The following is a 23,801-nucleotide window of genomic DNA, read 5'->3' on the forward strand; positions in this document are numbered from 1 at the left end:
TATATCTAGATATAAGTATATACGTATAAACCTTATACCTATAGTTTGTCAAAACTCATCAATGACACACTTAAAATTTTAAGTGTACCACCTGATGAATTTTGACAAATGCATACACTTGCATAACACAAACTTCTATCAAGACGTAGAACACTATCATCACTCCAGAAAGTTCTCTCATGCTCTTTCCTAGTCAATTTCCTCCCCGGAGACAACCACTGTTGTAATTACTTTTCACCAGTTTAATTAATTTTACATTAACCTATGGAAAATTGAAGTTATTATTAAAGTTTCCCATAAAACTTTATATAGGCCTAGCATGGTGGCTCATGCCTATAATCCCAGCACTTTGGGAGGTCGGGGCAGGTGGATCATCTGAGGTCAGGAGTTCAAGACCAACCTGAACGATGTGGTGAAACCCTGTCTCTACTAAAAATAAAAAAAAATTAAACATTAAAAAATAAAAAAAATTAGCCAGGTGTGGTGGGCATGCCTGTAATTCCAGCTACTTGGGAGGCTGAGGCAGGAAAATTACTTGAATTCGGGAGGCAGAAGTTGCAGTGAGACGAAATCATGCCATTGTACTCCAGCCTGGGTGACAAGAGTGAAAATCTGTCCAAAAAAAAAGTTATATAAATAAAATAATGCAGTATATACTCTTTTTTGTAAGTTTTTTTTCTTTGCTTAATGATTTTTTGAGAGTCATGTTGCTGCATGTAACAGGAGTTTGTTCGTTTTTGCTTCTGAGTAGGATTCCACAATGTGAAGTTGCCACAGTTTAGTTAGCCAGTCTACTATTAATGACACCTGGGCTGTTTTCTGCTTTTAGATATTATAAATAAAGCTGCTATGAAGCTTCTTGAACAAGTCTTTTACTGTGAATGTGTATTTCCCTTTTTCTTGGGTAAATACCTAGAAGTAGAATTGTTTGATCATAGAGCAGGTGTTTATTTAATTTTACAAGAAACTGTTGGAACTTTTTTCAAACTGGTTGTGCTTTTTTATATTTCTACCAACAGTTTACAAGAGTCCTGATTGCTCCATATTCTTTCCAACACTGAATGTTTTCTGTCTTTTGAATTTTAGGTATTTTGTTGGATGAATTTGTACAGATCGTGGTTTTAATTTTCATTTTCCTGAAGACCAACAATGTTGAGCACTCTTCATGTGGTAATTGACCAATGATGGATCTCCTTTTGCGAAATGTCTGTTCAAATTTCTTTTGCTTATTTCAAAAACTGGGGATTTAGGCTGGGCACGGTGGCTCAGGCCTATAACCCCAGCACTTTGGGAGGCCAAGCCAAGAGATCATTTGAGCCCAGGAGTTTCAGACCAGCTCAGCAGGTTGGGCAACATAGGGAGACTCTCGTCTCTACAAAAAAAAGAAAAAAAAATTGAGCCAGGTGTTGTGGTATGTGCTTGTCGTCCCAGCTACTTGGGAGGCTGAGGTGGGAGGATCACATGGGCCTGGGAGTTCAGGCTGCAGTGAGCTACGATCACACCACTGCAGTCCAGCTTGGGCAACAGAATGAGACCCTGTCTCTAAAAAGTTGTATGCATTCTTTTTATATTTTGGACACCAGTCCTTTGTGAAATATATGTTTTGGGAATATTTTCTCCCAATCTGTGGCTTGCTTCCTCATTTTCTTCATGGTGCATTTGAGAAACAAAAGGTTTTAATTTGATGGCATGCAATTTATCATATTTTTCTTTCATAGTTATTGTTGGTTGCTGTTTGTGTCCCACTTAAGAAACTTTGGCTTACCAAAGTCATGTCCTCTTATGCTTTCTTTCAGTTTTTGTACGGCTTTAGACTTTACTTTTAAGATCTAAATCATCTTTGATTCATCTCAAGTTGATTTTTGTATGTAGTATGGGGTTCTTTTTTCCCATGTCACTATCGAATTTCTTCTATACTATTAATATTTGCTGATAAGACTTTCTTTCTCCATTGAAAATCTTGACACATTAAAGTCAATAGCAATGGTTATTCATTTTTTTCTAAAAAAAACTCTTTTTACTCTCTGTTCTTCAGATTGAATAATTTCTATTGATCTATCTTTACATTTCCTGACCCCTCACTTATAATAGCTATTGTAGTCTTTCTGTTAATTACAATACCTGTGCCATCTAAGTGTCTGTTTCTATTGACTACCAATTGCTTGATTATAGATCATATTTTTTTGTTTGTTTCACTTGTCTCACTGTAGGTGGGATATTGTGGATGATACCTTGTAGGGAGATTGGATTATATTGTTTTGCTTTAAATGTTATGAGTTTGGCTATTAATTTAGACATTTAAATACTGATGAATTCTCATGATCCTATTACACTTTGTTTTCTTTTGTTGTTTTGTTGTTGTTGTTAGGACTGGTCTATTTTCATTTCATTAGTCATAAGATGTGGCCGTTACACTAGGGCAGTTATTCTCAACTGAGAACAATTTTGCTCCCCATTCCAGGGACATTTTACAATATCTGGAAACATTTTGGTTTCTCATAAATGGGGGTGGGGTGCTATTGGCATTTAGTGGGTAGAGGGCAGGGTTGCTGCTAAACATCCTATAATACACAAAACAATCCCCACAAAAAAGATGACCTGGGCTGAGCATGGTGGCTCACGCCTGTAATCCCGGCGCTTTGGGAGGCCAAGGTGGGTGGATCACCTGAGGTCAGGAGTTCGAGGCCAGCCTGGCCGACATGGTGAAATCCCGTCTCTACAAATAATACAAAAATTAGCCAGGCGTGGTGGTGCACACCTGTAATCCCAGCTACTTGGGAGGCTGAGGCAGGAGAATCGCTTGAACCTGGGAGGCAGAGGTTGCAGTGAGCTGAGGTCATGCCATTGCACCCCAGCCTGGGCAACAAGAGTGAAACTCTGTCTCTGGAGGGGAAAATAAAAATGACCTGTTTAAAATGCTAGTATTGCTGATACCAAGAAACTCTGTGCTAGGGTGTAGTCCTTCTCCTAGAAGCATAGTCTTTATTCCTAATACAAGGCCTTTATGCAGTCTCCACTGAGATGCACACCAGGGTTTCTCCATTCTAGCTGAGCTAGAACTCCTAGCCCTGCAGAGAGTCTCCCTATGTTTCCATTCTGTTCCCAGGCCCTTAGCAGCTGCTCTCTGCTAGGCTCCACCAAGTCTTGCTCTGTTCTTCAAAGCCCGGGCTTCAACCAACAGCCCACAGGACATGCGCATACACATTTCTGGGGTTTTTGTTCTCTCCCTCTGCAGCTTTCCTTTCCTGTCTTCTGCCCCCACAGATGCCAGCCACTTCAGCAGCCCAAGCTCCGAATTCTGCTCAGCTCCATCAGACCACTGTGGTCTGCCTGGGTTTCCCCTCCCTGTGCTTCACCTGGGCAGAACCTGGGCAAACACAGGTCTCCCTCCCTTGAGTGTTGCCCTCCTCTCAGAGATCACAGTTCTGCACTGTGCCTCTGGTCTGGTGCCTGGAAATTGTTACCACGTTAATTTTGTTCATTTCTATTTTCATGATGGTGAGAAGGTAAGTAAGGTACTTGGAGTTTTTAAAAACACAGCTTCCCTGAGCTCCATCCTGAGAGATTCTGATTCATTGGTGTAGGCTGAGAACTGGGGGTTTCTATTTTAAAAATCCTTGGAAGATGCTGATTCAGTACCCAGATTGGGACCACAGTGGGGCAGAATAGCCATGTTTCCTTGCTCTAGGTCCTCAGATGCCTTCCATGTGATCGCACTACAGATTTAATGGGGAGAGAGGTCCTTCCATACTCAGCACACTGTACATACTGTAGCCACAGAGGCTGAGAGAAGATGTTGTCTGAGGGTAAGGCCTCTTAACACTTCATTTCTCTGGGTCTCCCTGAAGGAAGAGATTCTAGGAGCTGCACTCACTTGCTCTGTGTTGGGGGACCATGGATCCTTTGAGGTTCTTCCCTGATGTCACTGCTGGATTCTCAGAGAAAGTCCCTTTCTGCAGCCACCAAACCTTCCCCGAGGGCTCCTGAGACCTGGATCTAAAATAGAAGAGATGTTTCCAGGTTCACTATGTGCTCACTTCACCATTAATGGTAATTTATGAGTTTTAATCATTCTGTCACACAGGGAAAATATGATCAGGAGTCATTGCAATAAGGAAATCCATCTATTTTTATACCCCAGTCCTCATCTCTGCAGCATCCTCTCCAAATTATCTGCTCCAAAAGCCTCATTAAATGTTTAGAGAGGAGAAGCTCACAGGCTTCCTTTCCTCCCTACCTAAAACAGGCACCTCCAAAGCTGAGGTACAAATTATCCATAAACTCCAACCAGGCTAACTTTCTACAGCCCGGTATGCAGGACAACTTTGCAGAATGAGCTGACAGGTAAATTCACTAGTAATGCATTAGATGGATTTTATAAACACAGCAATGCATTAGATGGATTTTATAAACACAGCCCAGGATTTTATAAACACATTTTGCTCACATATTCATACTCAGTCATTCTTTGCTCATTCATCCCCTAGTGTATTCACTTATTTGTTAATGATGTACACATTCAAAACTATATTCACCCTTAGTCTATGCTCCACACTGTGCCTGGCTCTAAGAAAGTGGACATTGATAAGCATTAATTCGTTTACTAATTTATTTCATATATGTATTTCACCACTGGGCCACTGATGCCATGCAGGGTACCTGGCACAGAGTAGGTTCTCAATACTGGAATCAGTGACCCAGTGGTGAAAAGACAGACAATATTACTGTTCTTGTGGCTTATTTTTTTAAACTAGGGGACAATGCAAATAAACAAATGAATAAGCAAGTAAGTGAGATCACTTTAGAAATAACAAGTGTGATCAATAAAATAAAACAGGTCAAAGGAATACAGAGTTGTCAGGGTGATCCAGGAGGACTTCCCTGTAGTGGTGACATTGAGCTGAGACCTCAATGACAAGAGGCAGCTGACTATGCAAAGAATCAGATGCAGAATGTTCCAGGCTAAGGCAATAGCAGATGCAAAGGCCCCCAGAAATGTACTGTGGCTGGAACATTGTGCATAAGGGGAAGAGTGGCAGGAGATGAAGCCAGAGATGCAGGCAGGGGCAGATCAGGCTGGGCCTTGTAGATTAGGGAAGAGCTGTTGGACTTTTTTTCTACATGGGAGATTTGTCTATTCTTCTCTATTTATGTATTTATTTAATCATGTTTTTATATCAGTTTGAACTTATGGATGTTTATTTTACACTTTGAGTTATAATCCAATATTATTTTTATTTCGTTGCTGAAATTGTTCCCTATTTGGCTATTGGGAGCTTTTTTCAATTGGCTTCTATGTCCCTTTGACATATTCCCATAGTTGTGTTTTTTTTTTTCTTTTTTCTTTTTCTTTCTTTCTTTTTTTTTTTTTTTCCTCCTTACTTTCTGGCACTACAAGATGCTTCATGCTAGGAACTTTGGAGAAGTACCTGGAAGCTATCAGAATGCAGTAGGGTGACTTGAACAGGTTTGTAGGGAAACCTCAGAAGCCCTAGAAGTTAATATTAATGACAAGGATATGAGTTCTCCCTGGTACCCAACAAAAAAGTGACTTTTCTATCAGCCATAATTCTGTTTGATGGTTATTCATTGAGTATCCATGAGGGGAGAGGAGACGTAAAGAGACTTAAGACTTCTATTTCCATGTACCTACAACCCCTTGAAGAACTGGGTGGATCTTGCAAGAAAAAAAAAAAAGGACTCACAATGCTTAACCTCTCCTTCCCCATCTTGAATAAACTGAGACCTTAGGAGAAAAGGCCTGTCAATCATGGGGTGGTGTGGATGCTGGAAGTTTCCTTCCTTTTTGTTTTTTTTTTTTTTAAATATAAAATGGCTAAAATCAAGCACAGGGTAATTTCTCAGTAGGTCACCATGCTATGTTAAATTGTTAACATCATTCTACCGTAATACTATGAGGCCTTAGAATCTAACCACGACTCAACTCCTCCACCAACTTGTGCTATTTTAAGTAACATGCTGAGTTTCTTAACCTCTCTGGGCTGGGGTTGTCTCATCTTTCATAGACTGTGATGTCACATTCATAGCCATGTGGCATGGACTGCCTGGACTTTGGGGGCCCACAGAGCAGTGAAAATATCCAAAGTGGTTATATGCTGCATTCATGGATATATTCCCAGCACCCAGGACACCCGGCATGTTGGAGACCCTCAGTGAGTGTGTGTTGAATGAATGAATTGTTAAAGCCCTAATGAACTTGGTGTCCAGCTCACGCCTATAATCCCAGCACTTTGGGAGGCCAAGGCAGGTGGATCACTTGAGGTCAGGAGTTCAAGACCAGACTGGCCAACATGGTGAAACTCCTTCTCTACTAAAAATACAAAAATAAGCCAGGCATGATAGTGCATGCCTGTAATCCCAGTCACTCAGGAGGCTGAGGCAGGAGAATCAATTGAACCCGGAGGCGGAGGTTGCAGTGAGCCAAGATAGTACCAGTGCACTCCAGCCTGAGCAATAAAGCAAGACTATCCCAAAAATAAAGAAATAAGTTAACTAATTAATAAAATGAACTTGGTGTCCAAGAGAAGTCTGACAGATTTCATAGGCCCTTGAGTGATACGTACTAAAACAAGAATCTTCCTCTTCTTTCCCCCATCCAGGTCCAACAAAAATCCTAACAAGAAATGAGCCCACTCCACCAAACAGAACTGTAATCATTCCATCCCATGCTCCACAGCTTATCAATCACTCTTGCATGCATCAATGTATCATGTTACTCAGTCCACATGAGATAATTGTGAATGGCACCATTTTACAGAGAGGGAAACTGAGGCCCAGAGAGACCTCAAGTCTCATTCAAGGTCCCACGGCACAGCCAGGACTAAGAGCTAGACCATCTGGCCACATGTCTGAGCTGTGGCTCTTGATGCTCTGAGCTTCTGTGAAGACCCAGTGGACAGTGCTGTGGATGGAAGGAGGAGGTCTTCACTTAGAGGACGATTGTGCCTCTTATTCTGCTTGGCATCTGACCCTCACTGCAGGAGCCACACACTCCTGGGCTGTGATGGGTACCTTTTTCTGTTTCTGGTAAGGATGACTGTCAGGTAGGAAGGTACAATAGCAGCCCCCATTAATTGAGCCTGCATGGTGTGCCTGGCACAATTCTAAGCACTGTTTAATCTTCCCAACCAGCCCCATGAAGAAGCTTCTGTAAATATCTCAATTTTTTAGATAAAGAAATTGAGTCTTGGTAAAGTCAAGAAACTTCCTTAAGGTCGTGTGGTCAGTGGTGGAGCCTGGATGTAAACCCAGCTCTTCTGGATCTTGTACTCACCTTCTTAACCTGCCTTCTCCTCAGCCACCCTGAACTCCCCTGGACAACTTGATGCAGATGACCTTGTGTCAAGTCCAGGCACATAAGGAGCTCCCCATCATCTTGTCCCTCACTCACAATCCAGTGGTCACTGCACTGCTATTGATGGGAGCTTGTGGCTGGAGCTGGAACCTGTCTCTCCTGGTTGCTTCAGTTCCTCATCTATATCTCATTGCCCATACTAGCAGAGGTCTTTTATAAGTGGGAAGGGATTGCAAAAGCTCCTTGAATTGACCTGGCTCTGGGGTTCTTTCTCTGGGGCTCAGAGTTGCCCTCGGAGAGACATCACTTATCCCTGTTGGTCCAGTCTTTGCAAAATTGCCACGTTCTCTAAGCTTGCCTTCTTCTCCCAATATTCCAATTCACATCTGTTGTCCACTTTTTACCTGTGGATGTTTAAGCAGCATTGAGAAAAGATTTGGGGCTATATTTCTGATATTCTTTAAATCATGATGCATACTTCATAAAAATTCACTCCTATTACTTGACTAAACTTATTCACAAAATAATATTCCATCTCAATTCCAATAGAGTAGAATTTTCCCTGCACATTTATTGAATACCTACTGTGTACTAAGAAATGTTCTTGGTGTAAAAATGCAGACAAAAATAAGTTAAATAATCCCTGCCCTGGAAGAATCCCACAAACCCCAGCCTCAGTTCAGCATGAGAAACGTTCAGGAAAAAGCCAAGTTATGCACTATAGACAGGGAGAGGAGAGCCCCACACACTCTGCCGGTAGTATCACAGTGGGCTTCAGGGAGGAGGCGCAACTGCGGCTGAGCTCTCCAGGAAGATAGCAGAAGGGGAAGGACATTCCAGGCAAAGGGAACAGCATGTGCAAAGACGATGTGAAGGGACATGTGGTATCTGGGGACAAGGATGGAATGAGTAAGAGATGAGGAAAGCGCCCCATGACTGTGCCTAGAGGTGGGGGAAAGGAGACCCAAAGGTCGAGCAATTGTGCATGGATTTACCAGTGCCTGTATCTTTCATCTGTCAATGGGTCTTCCCCTTACTCCCAGAAGAGGAACCACAGGAAAGAGCAAGGCAATTAGTTGTTCTGAGGAGCTATACTGTGTGCTGCATAGAAGGGTGGGCACACACACACACACGCACGCACGCATGCACACCATTGTGCACAGAGGTCTGCAGAGTTCAGAACAGGTTGAGCCACCTCCAGCATCGGTGGGAATTCTGAAGGCCATGATGAAGTCATGCCAGGGTCTCACCACATCTTAGCTACTGGCAAGGAATCTCAACAGAACAATTAGAATTAATTGAAATCGGCCTGATTGATTGGTGTGTATGAACTTTCTTCAGAACAGCCTCATGATGTAGGCAGAGGTAAACAGCTGAATCGGCTCTAACAGACCTCAGCCTGCAGGAGTAAATGCAAACCGAGGTCTGTTCTGGCCTCCAGTGAGGCAGATGCCAGAGTCAAGCTCCCAGCTCCCCATACTTGGTCATGGTTTGAGTCTCTACTGCTGTTGGAAAGGTCTGGGGGTTACATGTGGAGGAATTTAGGTTAAGAAGGATCTTTTCTTTCTTGTAAAGGTAGTGTGGGTGTGGGATCTGCCTTTCTAGTCTCATCTACCATTGCCCCTGGCTGGCTCCCTGGCTAATCTAAGCTTCTCGTAATTCCCTGGAGAGGCCGAGATTTCTATCTTCCCTTCCTCTGCTCTGTTCACTCCTCCTAGACGAGCACTCTCAGGTCTTACTGTGCCCATGAATCAGGCAGAGATCTTGTTACAATGCAGATTATGATTCAGCATATCTGGGAGGAGGCTTGCGACTGTGCATTTCTCATAAGCTCCCAGGTGATGATGATGCTGGTCTGTAGATCACACTCTGAATAGGAAGATCTGAGAACACTTCTTCCCTTTATTCATTTTCCTACCTCTCTTTCCACCTGCAGAATTCCTATTCAATCTTGGAAATCCAGGACAAATATGTCCCCCTAGAGACCTTTTCTGACACCCTTGCCCCCTCCTCTGTGTGGATGCATCATGTGAAAATTGCTTTCAGTATAGTACTTATCCTGCTAGATGGACTTTATCTTTGTTGGATTAATCTTTTTTCTCCCCCACTTTACTTGTGCCTCTTAAGGCCACTGACAGGCCTTTATTCACTCCCAGTGCCCAGAGCAGGGCCTGGCATGCAGCAGGCATCAATACATGTTTGCAGAACTGAATTAAATACAGCAATTCTAACTTTTTCATGTTCTTCCTCCTTTATCCTGCCTGAATTTGTCCTACATATCATAGGGGTAGAGTTGCATACGGGTAAGGTTAGGACAGGGGCCTCTGAGCCCAAACTAGATTCAGAGTTTGACTGCTTACGGAATGATAGGCAACTATTTTCCTGACTTGAAATGAGGCTTCTTTTATTTTGGCTAATAGAGAAGCAAGATGCTTTAAGTAGAGAGACTGATTCTGGAAGATTCAACAGGATACAGTGGGGACAGTGATTTTTTTTGTTTGTTTGTTTTTGTTTTGAGATGGAGTCTTGCTCTGTCACCCAGGCTGGAGTGCAGTGGCAAGATCTCGGCTCACTGCAACCTCTGTCCCCCAGATTCAAGCGATTCTCCTGCCTCAGCCTCCCGAGTAGCTGGGATTACAGGCGCCTGCCACTGCACACGACTAATTTTTGTAGTTTTAGTAGAGATGGGGTTTCACCGTCTTGGCCAGGCTGGTCTTGAACTCCTGACCTCGTGATCCACCCGCCTCAGCCTCCCAAAGTGCTGAGATTACAGGCGCAAGCCACCGCGCCCGGCCAATGGTGGTCTTTAAAGCTACCTGGCCCCTTGGGTGACCAGGCAGATAAAGTCCTAGACTATAATTTATATCTTAGGAGAGGCACTAGAGTTAGCATAGCTGCACTGGGGCAGGCACAGGGTCAGGAAAGGGCCATTGTCTGTGCCTGAGTACAGAAGCCAGCCTTGCTTAGGCCCTGGAGGCTGGGTGGTTTTGGAGAGGTAGAGGAAGCACCATCAACACACACAGCCCTTCCTTTGAATGCTCTACAAAGTTCCTTCCAAATGGACAGAGTCAGCTCTATTTCCTTCAAAGGCACAGGGCCCAAGATTTTGCTAGGAAAAAGATAGAAAAATCAAATCATATTGGAACATAATTAGATACGAAAATGAACTATAAGATTTTTGCTAACCTGGGTTAAGGTAAAGGTTAAATTACCCCCTAAGTCTGACATATGTTTAAAGCTTCTCCTTTGCGAAAAGCAAGAAACTGACCAGATATACTCACTTCTCTGGGATGGTACCTAAACATTTCTAAACATGTGAATAGAAATGGAATAAAATCCACAAGTTGTTTTCATATGTCCAGATATTTGGATTTGTGTTGACCCTTGATTTGGCTACAGAATTAGTTTTTAATTAATTCATTATGTCTTCTAATTAATAAAATATAATAACCAGCATTTGTGAACACTTAGTAAAAACTAAATACCATGCTAAGCATCTTACATATGTTTTCTCATTGAACCTCCTAACAACTCCATGAGGTAAATATGACTTTCATTTTACAGCAGTGGAAACTGAGACTTTAACAGGGTTTTAAATAAACTGTGCAAGGTCACACAGCTAATAAATGACAGAGTCAGAATTCACTCCCAAACAATCTGAGACCAGCACCCACTCTTTTAACCAACGTGTGCTTTTCCCTAGGACTCCTTGGATCCTTGGATGGCCCCCATGTAGTCTAAAATATGCTTTTATACTCTTTCTCTCAAAGCAAGAGAGTACATGGAGGGGAATATGGCCTTTGTGAAGTACTGAACCTTCCAGAAAATCATTTCTGTCCTTACCTTGTATGTTTTACTTCTCTCATCCCGATTGTCAACCAATTTGGGCCATCTCTTTAATGACCTGGTCAAGATTGTCCATCAAGTTATGTCTATCTCCCTTGGAGATGTAAGTACATCAAGACTACGTATTCTTTGGCTAATATTACTGTGAGCCACTTACTATATCAAGAATAATTCTAAACTCTTTATATGTGTTTATTTACTTAATCCTCACAACTGCCATAAAAAGTAAAGATTAACACCCTCATTTTATAGATAAGGAAAGGAAGGCACAAAGTGATTGCAGACCTTTCCTATCTTGGTGGAACTGTTTAATTAGTTGCTTTATTTAATATTCTTTCCTTCCTTTCTCAAGAACAGTCAACGGCTTCTGAAACTCCTTAGCCTGTCCCCAATTTGGCCTCAAATTACATTTTCAGAGTTATTTTCTGCCACTCGTTCCCTTCACATGTCCTCGTCTCTAACTAAAGTCTGTGTCACAGTTGTCAGACACACCTCATGCTTTCTGGTCTGCACACCTTGTTATTGCTGATCTCTCTACCTGTACCACCATCTAAGGTGTGGAGAGATTTATAGCAACTGATCTATAATTGTCATAACGCCCCAGTAATCCTCTGCCATATGGCATAATCCTGTAGGGCTTTTTTTTCCCCAATTAGGCTGTAACTTCCTTGGTGGGTGTGTTCATACCCCTAAATCTCTCTCACCAGCAAGCACCGGTGCCAACACATAGGTGTAAGGCAGATACTGCCAAGTGTTTGCATCTACCCATCTGCTTACATCATCTAGTCATGTGCTTACATCATCTAACCATGTGCTTACATCATCTACCCATGTGCTTGCATCATCTACCCATGTGCTTACATAATCTACCCATGTGCTTGCGTCATCTACCCATGTGCTTACATCATCTACCCAAGTGCTTACATCATCTACCCATGTGCTTACATCATCTACCCAAGTGCTTACATCATCTACCCATGTGCTTACATCACCTACCCATGTGCTTACATCATCTAGTCATGTGCTTACATCTAGTCATGTGCTCATATCATCTACCCATGTGCTTGCATCATCTACCCATGTGCTCACATCATCTACCCATGTGCTCACATCATCTACCCATGTGCTCACATCATCTACCCATGTGCTCACATCATCTACCCATGTGCTTACATCATCTACCCATTTGCTTACATCATCTACATATGTGCTTACATCACCTACCCATGTGCTTACATCATATACTCATGTGCTCACATCATCCACCCATGTGCTTGCATCTACCCATGTGCTTACATCACCTACCCATGTGCACACATCATCTACCCATGCACTTTCATCATCTACCCATGTGCTTTCGTCATCTACCCATGTGCTTACATCACCTACCCATGTGCACACATCATCTACCCATGCACTTTCGTCATCTACCCATGTGCACACATCATCTACCCATGCACTTTCGTCATCTACCCATGTGCTTTCGTCATCTACCCATGTGCTTTCATCATCTACCCATGTGCTTACATCTACCCATGTGCTTACATCATCTACCCATGTGCTTACATCTACGCATGTGCTTACATCATCTACCCATGTGCTTACATCATCTACCCATGTGCTTACATCTACCCATGTGCTCTTCTACATTTCTCAGACTCCCTTGCAGCTAGGCAGTGTCAGGTGACTGAATTCAAGCCCAGAGAATGTGAGTAAAAATAATGCAAGTCACTTCCAAGCTAACTCTTAAAATCATCTGATACAATTTTCCACTCATCTCTTCCCTGACACCACAGCCTTGGAAGTTCCTTGTTCTGAAGGCATAGCTATAAGATGGGACTGACCTGGATCCCTGTGTCACCACCTGCAGCATAACTATGCAGGGAAGACACCTAAGCTGCACAGGAATTTGTACAAGTGAGATATAATCCTTACTGTTATAAGCCACTGAGATGTGAGAGGTTTCTGTTGCAGAAGTCCACATTCGCTATTTTGACTTACGGAAGTGGTAGCTCATAACTGCTTATAACGCAAAAGAGATAAATAATAGGCATATCAGACGTGTTCTTGGCTAAGTGGTATTACTTTTGATAACATATCTTGCCTCCATTCCTTTATCTCCAGAAAGAAGAGAAAATGTCAGGCAAAAAAAAAAAAAAAAAAGATTGGCTTTATGCCACTATAATCAGTGCCTAACATCATTTACAAATACATATCCTTCCTCCTTTAAAAAAATAGGCTTAACTTTATTTGTAATCAAGAAAACTAACATGAGAAATAATGAAACCCATGAAATTGGAAAAATTACAAGGTCTTAGGACAAGAATAATAAATGCACACTGTACTTTTTAAGAAAAGAGGATTCCAGGTTTGGGTGACTGCCCAGGAATTCCATCCCAGCTTGAACTCCTTACAGCCAGCATCTGTGAATGACTTCATGTCTCCAATGCACCTTTACACTTTATTGCTTTGCTCTTTGCAAATATTCATAAGATTAATCCAGAATTAGGGCCTGCAGACCAATGTGTGGCTGTGCAAATCCTCAGGACCCTGCTTAGCAAGTTTGTAAATTCACGGTTCTGCATTTCCCTTTGGTATTGGGGGAGAGTATTTAATGTAATTTCTTTATAGGCTACACCAACTACCAAGAGGAAATCTCTGGGTGCTTAGAAATGAGGCTTTCCTCCTGGAACTACCCAAGCGCATCTTCAGAGTGGTTATGGCTATCTTGCAATGGCCCATTATGTATTTCCAAATGGCAGGGAGCAGGCCTTATTTTAATAGTTTGTTAGTTTGGAAAGGAATCAGAAGGAGCAACTCCTGGGGGCTACCTTATTCTGGGCTTCTACTACCTGATCGGTTCCTAGCTCACAAATCTTTGAAGGACAGGGTTGGTCTATTAACAGCTCATCTGGAATCCAGGAAACAGCTAGGAGTGCTTTGAATCTGAGTTCCCTGAAAAAGCCCCCCTGGACATAGACCAGCAAAGGGGGAGTGTTAAATGAATGAATAAATGAATGAATGAATGAATGAATGAATGACTAAAATAACATACCACATAAGTTTAACGTTTTACAGTTCATAAATGGCTTTGGGCTAATTATTTAATTCTCATGGCCACCACATTCACACTAGAATAAAATTTAAACTTCTTGCCACAGTCCTCAGGAGCCCAAAAGTCTCACCCTGCCTACCTCTCTGATGTATCTCCTACAGCTCTTTCCTCACATGCTCTTTGGTGTTTGTCACACACACTGAGCAGGTCCTGACACTGGGCCTTTGCATGTGCTCACCCCTCTGCCTGGAATGCCCCTTTCAGACCTCTACTGGCAGGGTTCACGCCCCACTTCGGGTTCACTTCATGGCTCACATAGAGTTCCCTCAGAGAGGCCTGTCCTGTCTACCCTTCCTAAAAGAACACTTTTTGCTTTTTTATCCCCACTCCAGCCTATGTTTAATCATCTGTAATAGGGATCATAACAGAGCATAACGGTTGCAAGAATTAAATAATTGATGTAAAATGCTTACTTAACACCGGGCCAACCCATAATGAGTATTCAATAAATATTTGATAGTGCTGATGTTGTTATTATTTTATTCTCTGTTTCTCCAACCACCCTTCTCCTGCGGCCTCTGCTCTGGCCAAACTTAATCCCCAGAAACTGATGTTAAGTTTAAGCTGGGGAGTCCCTTTGTCCCAGCAGTGTTATAAAATGTGAATGAAGAAGGCAAGGGGGCAAGTAGGATGGAAGGATCACATGGTATGTGTCAAGGACATGAAGATTTCCAGAGCTGTACCAATGTGTCAGCAGACCCTTATTACAGCCTTACTTAGAGGGTGCTTCCCTGGGGAAAATTATTGTTGCTTAGCAGATGACACAAATGAAACCTAGAGGGGCCAAATGTTTGGAGAAAGACTCCACAGCCCAAGGAAGGAAGAGCAGAGGACTCAAACCTCCAGCAAAAAAGAGATCTGAGACCCCAAAGCACATTTTTCTAGAAGAACCAAATTCCTCTTGGCATGATCCTTACTCTGCTTTCCTGGGGCCTAGGTCTAGGGCAGAGGAGAGGGTGAGTCCTCAACCATGCTAGGGCACTGGCCAATGCTCAGCTCAAGTACCTTTCCCAAGGGACACAGGTATGGGTGCCTGCGCTCACACACATCTTGACCAACCTGGCTTCATGTCAATATAAATGTATTTAAAATTGGTAATTTCTTTTCTTCTGAAAATCGTGTTATTTACTAGCTATATTGATTGCGGTCATGTTTCTATTGGTGGAAAAGTAATTTATCTCATTGGAGTCATCTGTGTGGAGGTAGTGAGGGCCCGGTGGAAGCCAAGTTATTAGCTGGTTTTGCCAGCAGGCCCATCTTTATTAGCAACAACATCTCTCATCAAAAATCCTATTTCAGAGCAATATAAGCTATAACCCTGTGGCTCATTGGCCATGCAGAGACCAGCCACAGGGCTCTGAAGACACGGAGTTCAAACATTACCGAAAAGGCAACCACTCAAGAAACATAAGGCAAGAGTGGAACGGAACCCGTACTTTTGACAAGGCTGGGAGGTGGGAGTTCCTCATCACGGGGACGGCTCCAGCAGAACGCTGCCTCTTGAGTCATGGCATATGGAGGAAGAGGGCAGAAAGTTGGGTCTCTATGATAATCCTTAATCCTGCAATTCTATGAAACTAATAATCTACGTTTGTGATTCTAGGATTTGCACAAAGAGCAAAAGGACCAAACAACTAGTCAAACTTTCCTTACGGAAACTTTAATAAATACATAAAATATTACAGAATCCACTTTCAAAATTCACAACTTGGCTCTAAGTCCGTTCTCCTTCTGAGACACTTCCTGCCTTCTTCATGGGCTCTGCATTGTCAGAGACCCGCCCTGCAGCAAAGAGAAACAGACTGACACCTGTCAGAACGGCTATGATTAAGCAGACAAAAAAATATCAGATGATGGCAAACATGTGGAGAAAAGGGAACACTCATACACTGCTGGTGGAAATGTAAATAAGTTCAATCTCTATGGAAAACAGTATGGAGATTTCTCAAAGAACTAAAAAAAAACCACAGCAGCAATAAAAATCTACCATCAGATTTGGCAACCCCACTAGGTATGTCTACCCAAAGGAAAAAGAAATTATTGTACAAAAAAGCTACCTGCACTCATATATTTATCTCAGTACTATTCATAATAGCAAAGATATGAAATCAACCTAAGTGTCCATCAACAAATGATTGGATTAAAAATGTGGTATACATATGCCATGGAATACTATTCAGCCATAAAAAGAATAAAATCATTTGTTTTGCAGTGACATGGATGGAACTGGAGACTATTATTAAATGAAACAGTCAGACACAGAAAAATAAATATTGCATGTTCTCACAGGTGGGAGCTAAATCGTGTGTACACATGGAAGTAGAGAATAAAATGTTAGACAATGGAGACTTGAAAGGGTAAGGGTGTAGGAGGGAGTTAGAGGATGAGAAATAACTGATTGGGTACAACGTAGGCTATTCGGGTGATGGATACCCTAAAAGCCCTGACTTCACCACTACACAATCTATGCATATAACAAAATTGCACATGTAGCCCATAAATTCACACACGGAGAGACTGCTTCCCTCCATCCAAAGGCCCACCACTTGGGTATTTGATGGCTGCAATCCCACTCCCCCGAGATGAGGCACCACTGCCTTGTCTCCCTTGGCCCCACTCCAATGTGTCTCATGCCTCTCACTACTGTGGGGAGTCCACACAGGGATAAAATACTTATTTCCTATATACAGTTATTCATCAAAGACTGAGCCTCCACTGTGTGTCTGGCACTATGCTAGGTATTGGGGATCTGCTGAGGAACAAAACAGAATCTCTTCCCTTATGGAACTGCCAATCTAGTGGGGAAAGAGGACAACTAGAAAATTACCAAAATAAATACATTATTACAACGGCTAAATGCGCTGAAGTAAATAAAGCTTAAGGGTGTGTAGAATGTGTCACAGGAGGGCCTGCCTTGGTCTGTGGACATGATGTCTGAGCTGAGATCCAGAGAGTGAATAGAAGTTACCCAGGCAACATGGGAGTGCAGGAGAACGTTCCTAATAAAGATAGCTTCAAGAGACAAGACTGGGACAACCAACAAAGGAAAACCAGGGCCAGTGTGGCTGCAGCAGAGGGTCTACCTTGTGCAGCTCAGAGGGGGACTTGCAGTGAATTAGTACAGACTATTTTGGGTCCAATGGACAAAACCCAATTCAAACTGCTCATGACTAAAAGAGACAGTGATGGCTCACACAACTGAGAGTCATGCAGAGCATCTAATTTGAGGCTCAACTAGATCTGGGTGTCTAAACTAGGCCAACAAGAGGATTGTCTTCCATCTCCTCTCTGCTCTTCCTCTTCATTGGCTTTGTTCTTAGGCAAGCTATGCCCATGTGGTACACATAGGGCCACCAGCAACCCCATGTCCACTTCCTACCAGCTGAACTTCCTCAAAGGAAAGGGCACCTCTTTCCCAACTATTTATTTTAAAATCCCAGGGCTGATCTTCATTGACTTGAATCAGTCATGTGCCCACCCAAAGAAACTGCAATAGTCCAATTTGTCAGTGCTGGTACTGGGGGTTTAGGGGTCAGGGGTGTTGTCAACCCTACTGAAATCACAGCATTGAAAGTGGTTCCCAAGAGCAAGAGACAGCTGCTAAGACCACAGAGAGGATAGAGAGCAGGCAAAAGCACCATGAAAGTCACCTTCTGTGTGCTACATATTACGCTTCTATTGTACAGGTGGAGATTATTTGGGCACCTCTAAATAATAGCCTTTTCTTGCCCTACCCCAGGATAAGCCTTCATCCCACTTTTGCTGAGTGGTAGCACATGCTGCCTCCTCAAATGCATTCACTCCTAAGGGTTCTCATCAAATGTGAGACCAGACAGAGGGCTCTAAAGACACAGTTCAAGCATTACCCCAAAGGGACCCCACTCGGGAAGTGTAACAGAAGAGTGGAAAAGGACCCGCCTTTCAGAAAAGGCTGGGAGGTGGGAGTTCCTCATCACAGGGACTGCTCCAGCAGAACACCAACTCTTGAGTCATGCCAGTGGGGGGGTGGGGATGGGCAGGAAGTTGGATTTGTATGATAATCCTTAACCCTGCAATTCCAGGAAACTAAGAATCTATGTTTTTTATTCTTTGAACATAGAGCAAAAGGACCATACAAGCGGTTGAACTTTTCTTATGGAAACTTTGAGAAATACATAAAATAGCATTACATAATATAAATACCTAAATAGTAAATACAGAATCCAACTTCAAAATTCCCAGCTTAACTCTTAGCTAGCTCTTTCTCATACTGAGTCAGTGCCTGCCTCCTTGATACTATCTGCATTGTCTGAGACCCACCTTGCAGGAAAATAGAAACAAGACTGCCTTCTTCCATCTGAATGCCCACTCTTTGGATATTTGATCACACCAAGGGAATTGTCTGTCATGTTGGAGTTACATATCATGGGGAGATGGAATGTGGGAATGCCATACTAATTGCCAGTCGCTGGCCTGGGAATATGAGCTGAGCCTAACGAGCTGTCTTAACTAAGGGAATTGCAGCGAGAGGCAGGATAAATGGCCCTAGGGATGGCAGTAGAGGACAAGTTGCCAGTTTGGAACAAGTGGAAATATTGATCCAGGTCAAGGTGAAATTAAAGCATATGTTATTTAAAAGCCAGGCTTTCCCCACTATCTTGAGAATGAGCTGGAGAAGGAATTAATAAATGAAGAGGCAAAGGCTCATATAAGGCAAAGAAGCTCTTTTGGGAGAAAATCTTCCTGAAACACACCAGAAAGGGAGGCAAACAGTCAGGAAAAGAGCAGAGACTTTGCTATTGAAACCTATTTGTTTTCTCATTCCTTCTAGAAGAAACTTCATAATGTCCTCTGCTCTTGAGTGGAACAGAGAAGAGAAGCTTTAAGATCAGAAAAACCAAGAGTCAGACTTGGAAACTGCCCTCTGCAAACTTAGTGACTCAATAAAACTGCTTATACCTCTTGAATCTTGGTTTTCCTAGCTGTAAAGTAGGAATAATAACTCCTAGTTTTAAGAAAATTTTTGAAAACTATGCATCCAACAAAGAACTAATATCCAGAATCTACAAGGAACTTACACAACTCAACAAGAAAAAAAACAAATAACTCTATTAAAAAGTGGGCAAAGTACATGAACAAACACTTCTCAAAAGAAGACATACAAACAGCCAACAAACATATGAAAAAATGCTCAATTTCACTGATCATCAGAGAAATGCAAATCAAAACCATGAGACACCATCTCACACCAGTAGGAATGGCTTCTATTAAAAAGTCAAAAAATAACAGATATTGGCGAGGTTGTGGAGAAAAGGGAATGTTTATACACTGTAGGTGAGAATGCAAATTAGTTCAGACCCTGTGGAGAGCAGTTTGGAGATTTCTCAAAGGACTAAAAACAGAACTACCATTTGACCCAGCAATCCCATTACTAGATACCAAAAAGACACCTGCACTCATATGTTTACTGCAGTACTATTCACAATAGTAAAGTCATGGAATCAACCTACATGCCTATCAACAGTGGGCTGGATAATGAAATGTAGTACATTGTCATTACATATGCACCATATACACTGTAGTGTACATACACACCATGGAATACTACACAGCCATACAAAAGAATATGTCCTTTGCAGCAACATGAATGCAGCTAGCAGTCATAATTTTAAGTAAATTAATGCAGGAATAGAAAGCCAAATACTGCATGTTTTTACTTACTAGTAGGGACAAAAGTTTAGGTGCACATGGACATAAAGATGAGAATGATGGACACTGGGGACTCTGAAAGGAAGGAGTGAGGGAGGCAAGGGTTGAAAAAATGCCTATACGGTACTATGTTCACTGTTTGGGTGACAGAATCAATATAAGACCAAACCTCAGCATCACAAAATATAACCATGTAGTAAACCTGCATATGTATCCCCAAATCTAAATTTAAAAAAACCTCCTAGTTTTAATAGTAGCAGTAGTGATGATTAGATGAAATTATATATGTAAAATACTGAGCACAAAGTTGGTAAGCACTTGATCATTTCTGTCCCCCGTGGGTAGGGTAAATGGATAATAACTTACATTTGTAGCACTATTCGTGAGAAGGGGTAACAAGGCAAGCAAATCAGGAGATGACTGCCACTAAAGAGACAGCTCGTTATTCACGGTTCCCAAGAGGAGGGGGCATACCATGGCACAGGGGCCACACAGGGAGGCACCACGGTGGGTCAAGAGGCAGAGGCAGTGAGGAATGGCAGCAACAGCCTTGATTGTGGTTTCCACTGGAAGGAAATGGCAAAACAGTGTTGGCAGGTTTAGGATTGGCTAGTTTGAATAATTTCAGCAGGCTCTGGGGCACAGGACTGTGGGATAATTAAGGCAGAAGGATAGTGACCCAGAGTGTGAGAGCCCCATAAAGGAGGTGATTGCAGGTGTGGACTCTGGGTTGGTTGGTTTGTATCTAAAGAGCACACCCTCAGGTGAACTGTTTGCAGTCTCTAGGAATTGGCTAACCCTGGGATAGGTAGTCTCAGAGTCAGCTTCAGATGTCAAAGCATCAGAATACAGAAAATAAAAGCCATAATAATACATTCAGGTCTTTTCATTGACTCGTCACAAGAAGCTTGTGGGAGATGCATTGCTTTATTGTTATTATTATTTATATTTTATTATTTACCAATTTTATTTTACTATTAATTATTATTATTCTTTGGCAGTTACCATAGAGGTTAAGAGTGGATTCTGGAGCCAGACTGCTTGGGTTTGATTTGGATCATTTTGACCCAATTACTTAATTTGCCTGTGCTTCACTTTCTTCATCTTTAGATTGGAGATAACAGCAAATACCTCATAAAATTATTATCATGATTCATGAAGTTTATAATATAAAGCAATAAGGCAGCATCTGACATGTAAGAGCTAGCTATTATTTATGCAATTTTGCAGATGAATAAAGTGAGGCTCAAAATGGATGTGCTTTGCTCTGCACTGCCCAGTGAGTGATGGGGTCAAGTTTAGAATGTTGATCTCCTGAGCCAGAAGCCACTTGCCCCTCCCCATCTCATCTCTAGGGCTTTTGTCTCTAGGGTCCCTTATGCGAATATGGAGCCTCCTCATCCACAGAATGGTCCAACTCACCTGCCCCAGGAAACCAGAGAGAGGATCCAACGTTCTATATAACAAGTAGCCGTGTGTGCCGCTCTTAGCCACTCTGCTACCTTGCCCTGTGCATTGGGAAGAACAGTGGCTGAAGTAACAGAAGACCTTGACTCTACATAGAGTCATTCAGGCATTAACTTTGCTGAGTAACCCAAGGAAAATATCTGGCTCTCTTTAGGCCTCAGTTTCCCTAACAGGACTAGCAGCCCCTAAAAGGCCCTTCTGGCCCTTCATCTTAGGGTACTGTAAGCCAGCTAGCCAGCTGCTAGCACCATCCCTGTCTATATCCTAAGCCCTGTCTAAGGTCAAAAGTTAGATGTTTCCTTTTTTCTTCCACGATGCCTCACTTTGTCAGCAGGGCTGAGAGCTGGACTTGCAGGTTCCATTGTCCTCAGGGCAGTTGGCTCATTTCTGAGCTGCTCTCTGACTTCAGCCACTTAAGCTGCAAAAGCCACAAACACAGACATGAGTCTCAGAGGCCCCTAAAAAATGGCTGTGCTGTGTAGCTTAATGGAAAGCTTTCTAGGCATCAGGAACAATTGTGAAAGGCAAAAGCACTGAGATATCACAGCCCCCTCCCCTTTGGCCCATTAGGGAGCCAAATGGGTGTTTTTGGCAATGATTAGACTTAGCTTTGTTAGGTTTTATTGGTTCTCTTTGCTGTTTACCCCCAAATGGATCATAGTATTGGGTTCTCAGCAGTTTGCAACTCAGGCAAAAATGGATACGTGTCAAGTGCAAGAGGGAAGCCTAATAAATACTAAATTCATAAAAGGGCTTTACATAAACCCTCAGAGGATGTCTCAGAGAGAAATTGAGAAGGAAATTGCTGAACAGGAAAGTGTGAGCTCTCATTGGCTATAAGCTCAAACAATAGGCACTGACAAGACAACACAGCTGCTGACAACAGTGAGGACTTGCAGCTGCATCCATTGGGGTATCATGATCTATTCAAGGGAGGCGATAGCCCCACTGTTCTCTGATTGGTCTATCAGCTAGAATTCTTTTGATAGGAAGTGTCAGAAAACCTGACCCATTGGCTTAAGCAGAAAGAGAAAATGTATTGATTCATCGAATTATTCAGAACTGGACTTTAGATTGTGCTTAATTCCTATGTACAAATGACATGCCTTCATTCTCTCTTTCTTCATTTCTCAGCTCTACTTACTGGAATGGTTGTCTATTCTTGAACAAGCTCTCTTTTCACAGTCCTTAGGAGCTTGAAGCTCCTAAGACTCCATATTTCAAGTTGAATTCAGTGACAGAGGATGACAATCTGAGCCCAGCATTCCCAGCTAGATACCCTTTCCCTCTCATTGATTCAGATTGGATCATGTGGTCCTCTCTGGATCAATCACAGTGGGCGATGGAAGGCACTGACTGGCTTAGACTCAGGTCTTGCATTCTGTTTCTCAGCCGAGAATGGAGCCCACTCTACCTGATGCACATGAACTAATAGTGGGGTGAAGGAAGGCTTCCCTAGGGCAGAGACTGGCTGCAAAATGGCAACACCCACACATGAAGTGTGTGGCTGCATGCTGCGTTCTATGTTTAATGAGACATGGAGCCAGGAATGGGTGGTAAGGGTGATGAGGGAGATTTAAAATTGTGTCATGTGGAGAAGAGTTGGAAGAAATGGGACTGCTTTACCCAGAGAAGAGGAGATAATGGGGAATCGTAAACACTGTCACCAAGTGTTGGGAAAGGCTAGATTCACTCTGTCTTCATGGATGGTGACAGAAGCAGGGAGGGAAGAACTGATTTCTACAGACACAAATTTTGGCTCAATAGATCAGATGGGGGTCAAGGCACTATCATCTCTTGCTAGAACTGGCTCCAAAAGCCATACAATTGGTTTCTGCTATTACTGACTTGTTCCCCTACAATTCAGTTCCCACCCTGCAGCCAGAGTGATCATTTGCAAGTGTAAATGAGCCTCTGTGGTTCCTCAGCTTAATAACTTTCGCAGTTCCCACTGCAGCATTTAGATCTCCCAAGGCAGGTGTATCTGGTCTGTCCCTGCTCACTTCATGGGTTCATTCCAGAGCTTGCCTCTACTCATTCTTGAAGCTTCTACCATACTAACTAGTTTTCCCTCTGCTTCTCAAAAATGCCAAACACATTTCCACCTCAGGCCTTTGCACTTGTGGTATGCTGTACCTGAAACAGTCTCTGGTCTAGCTTCTACATGGCTAGCTCCATCTCCCTAATCAGATCTCAGCTTGATACCCACCCATAACCTCAGAAGTCAGTGCACACATCACCCCCACCATCCCATAACCGTTCTCTATTACCTTTCCCTGTTAGACACAAAAACCAATGCTCCTCACTTCCTAAAATCGTCATATTTAAATTGTTTAGTTATTAACTTACAGACTATCAACAATAGTCACA

The 23,801-nt window shown here is 42.6% G+C and overlaps 1 long non-coding RNA gene across 1 annotated transcript; it reads right to left on the reverse strand.

Moving 5' to 3' along the window:
* Positions 1-3,706: 3,706 nt before the first annotated feature.
* On the reverse strand, positions 3,707-21,853 carry LOC129050777 (uncharacterized). Its single transcript, XR_008514541.1, has 5 exons — positions 21,755-21,853; positions 21,387-21,472; positions 20,331-20,530; positions 7,295-7,719; positions 3,707-3,996 (listed from the first exon to the last, which is right to left on the reverse strand). It is a non-coding gene; the product is annotated as an uncharacterized LOC129050777 (long non-coding RNA).
* Positions 21,854-23,801: the final 1,948 nt, after the last annotated feature.

The sequence above is a fragment of the Pongo abelii genome, chromosome 18, assembly GCF_028885655.2.
Source record: "Pongo abelii isolate AG06213 chromosome 18, NHGRI_mPonAbe1-v2.0_pri, whole genome shotgun sequence".
In the NCBI taxonomy this organism is placed as follows: Eukaryota; Metazoa; Chordata; class Mammalia; order Primates; family Hominidae; genus Pongo; species Pongo abelii.